Below are 3,152 nucleotides of genomic sequence, written 5' to 3'. Positions count from 1 at the left end.
AGTATGCGTAGGTTATATGCAAATACTACATTATTTTATATGGGGACTTAAGCATCTGCAGATTTTGGTATCCACAGGGTTCTGGAACCAATCTGAGGATTCTGAGAGACGACTATATTTTTGACCTCTGAGTCTCTTCTTTTTTCTGGCTCTCTTCAACACTTTGTGGGTATCTGAACCTCAGTTTTTAAAAAAATAAAAGCTTTGTGAAGTTCTTTTCAGTGATTAATAAAGTGATTTACTTAAAGTACAGATAAAGGGATGTTTAAGTAAGGAAGATTAAGTAGATACTGGTAACAATTAAGATAAGGCCAGAAACCATTAAAATTTTTTTGCTACTTAATCCTGAAATGTTCTGTCAAAATAATCAATTGGTTGGCTGGTTAGTTGGTCAGTTCTTGTGTAATGCTTCTCTTCTGACAGCATCCCTGAAATTAAGGTATGTAATTTCTAGAAGTTGCTTCCAAAATGACATTTAAAATATGCTTAAAGAATAAATGCAAGACTTCACAAGTTAATTACTGAAGCTATGTGCAGGGAAAATGCTTATTTCGGAGGAACCAAATATGCTTTTAAAAAATTGAGCACAGAGCATCATGTAATCCATTATGTTTCCACCTTTGCTTTGGCTCTCAGAAAACTAGAGCATAGTTTTATTGGTTGTGGTAATTTTCATCGGCCTGGGGATTCTGTCATGACGCTTCTCTTCTCCCTCATTCCTTGGCTCAGAGAGTCAGGTGCTGCATGGAAAACATCTGACATAGGGTCTAGCATATCCTAGGTGTTTTGTTTCCTTTCTCTTGTTTGTTTTTAAATCTTGCTTTTGTAGTTTGCAGTTGCATTTTTATTTTTGTTTTGTGAGCATTGTTAGCCTGTTGGGGGAGTTGGCAAAACAAAATGTGGAGTTACTGTGTGTGGGGATAAAGTATATTTTCAAGTTTTTTTTTTAAAGCATAGTGAAGGTATTAGAAAGCTTGGGTTTGTGTTAAAAGTTTGCTATTTTAATTGTCTTCATTATTCATTCAACAAGTAGTTCTTGTGTGCTTACTGTGTGTTGGATATTATTACTAGATGCTGTATATACTGATTAACAAAATAGACATGGTTCAATGACTTGCAATCTTGCGGGATACTGGCAAGTAAACAGGTAATGATAATAGAGTTATTAGTAAGGGCTGGGAGAGTGGTACCATGAAAAAGCAGGGTAAGGTCTCCTAATTGGCCCAAGACAGAAGGCTTCCCTGAGTTAAGTGAGGTCCAAGCTGAGAGCTGAGATTTGGATAAGAGTTTCTAGTAACAGTGCATAGCTTATGTCAATTGATTGTCTGCTACCTGTTAGGCACCTTCTAAATACTTCATATACCTAATCTCATTTAATTTTCAAATCTACACTGAAAGTTGGAGGTGCAAAAGGTTAAGCAACTGGCTGCCGTGCTTGGTGACTCATGCCTGTAATGCTAGCACTTTGGGAGGCCAAGGCAGGAGAATTGTTTGTGTTCAGCAGTTCAAGACCAGCCTAAGCAAAATGAAAAAAAAATTAGTTGGATGTGGTGGCGTGCACCTGTAGTCCTATCTACTACTTGCTTGAGCCTGGGAGTTTAGCAGTGACCTATGATGATGCCACTGCACTCTAGCCTGGGCAACAGGGAAAGACCCTGTCTCTTAAAAAAAAAAAAAAGAGAAAGAGTTAAACAATATGCCAAGGTCTCTCAGTTAATAAGTGGTAAAGCTGGGAGTTGAACTCCGGTGGTTTTGTTTCTGGAGCCTATGTTCTCAACTACCTCTCATAGATAGCCAGGCAAAAGTCGGGGAGTGTTCCACGTAGGGATATCTCTCCTCTTTGGGCATAGATGGGCACACAGATGCTATGGAAAGCAGCTTGAAGTTATATGCCCTTACTAAGAGTTAGAATTATTTTGGCCTAGTGGAAATAAATTTGTATGAATGTCAGCTGTGTTTAAGCTACTGTGGGGTTAGTCAAAACTGAATAAGATCTGTCCACACTCTCAAGGAACTTGTAGTGAGTCAGAGGAGGAAAGTCATGATTGGTACTTCTTGTGGCTGTAACCATCCTCTCCTGTTGATCATCTTGGCAAGGGTTAAGGATTGCTTTATGGAGGGTGGATTATTTAAGTTGAGTCTTGAAGGATGAATAGAGTTTGTATTGGCAGAGGTGAAGTACAGGAATTCTAGGTAGAAGGATCTAAGAGAACAAAAGCATGATGGTAGGAAAAGCTTAGGAAACATTGGGAGATGAGGATTTGTTTTGTTTGAAAAATCAGGGTGCTAAAGGTAAGCTATTTGCTTACATGGAAAGTTTTCTTCTCTATTTTTAAAAACAGGTTACTCCAGTTTTGTTTGATTTGGCCTATGATTCATCTTATGTCTTTGTCTAACAGTTCCTTCTCAGTGTAACAAATTGTTATATAAAGGGTATAAAAAAAAGTCATTCAACTTATCACCTAAAGCTAGCCATTATTAACATGATTACTTCACATTCTCTTTTATCTACAAAATTGGATTATGTTATATATATACAGCTTTGAAAGCTGTTCGTCCTTTATAAACTTAGCAATACAAGGTAGACAATCATCAACAGCAAATATTATTAGTGGCTAGAAAGTATTTCACTGTATGGATATACTGTTAGTTTATTTGTCTAGTAATCTGTTGATGGATATTTAAGATGCTTATTTTTTGTTTTTTTAGGCTGTTATTTACATCTCTGTAACCACTCTTTTATACTTTGTATACTGAATTCTAACTTTTTTCCTTCTAAATTATTTGAAATGGAATGTATTGAAGAAAAAAGAGTATGTGCTTCTTTAGGACTTTTAATATTTTATTGCCAGATATTCCTTCAGAGTGTGTAGTGTATGAGAGTTCTTTTTTTCTTTAGCCTCTCCAATACTGGTAATATCACCCTTTTATTTTTACTAAACAGAACATACTGGAGGGAGAAGAAATTAGTTTGTTTTCACATTATATGTTCTTTTATATCTTTTTTTTAACCTATTACTCTCATCTTTCTATGTCTGCATTGGCTATAAAATGTTGCATTGTGTGGCTGCATCATGGTTTATTTCATTAGTCTCCCATAAATGGTTTATTTAATTAGTTCCTTATAACTGGGCATTTAGGTTGTTTACAAA

General features: G+C 36.0%; 1 protein-coding gene across 2 annotated transcripts in view; it reads left to right on the top strand.

The window, feature by feature from the left end:
• Nucleotides 1-3,152, top strand: part of SEC63 (SEC63 homolog (S. cerevisiae)) — a 77,786-nt gene that overhangs the window by 31,798 nt on the left and 42,836 nt on the right. The window lies entirely within an intron of this gene.

The sequence above is a fragment of the Propithecus coquereli genome, unplaced genomic scaffold (assembly GCF_000956105.1).
Source record: "Propithecus coquereli isolate 6110/MARCELLA unplaced genomic scaffold, Pcoq_1.0 Scaffold35, whole genome shotgun sequence".
NCBI classification, from domain to species: domain Eukaryota; kingdom Metazoa; phylum Chordata; class Mammalia; order Primates; family Indriidae; genus Propithecus; species Propithecus coquereli.
This window is presented reverse-complemented; position numbering and strand designations above follow the sequence as displayed.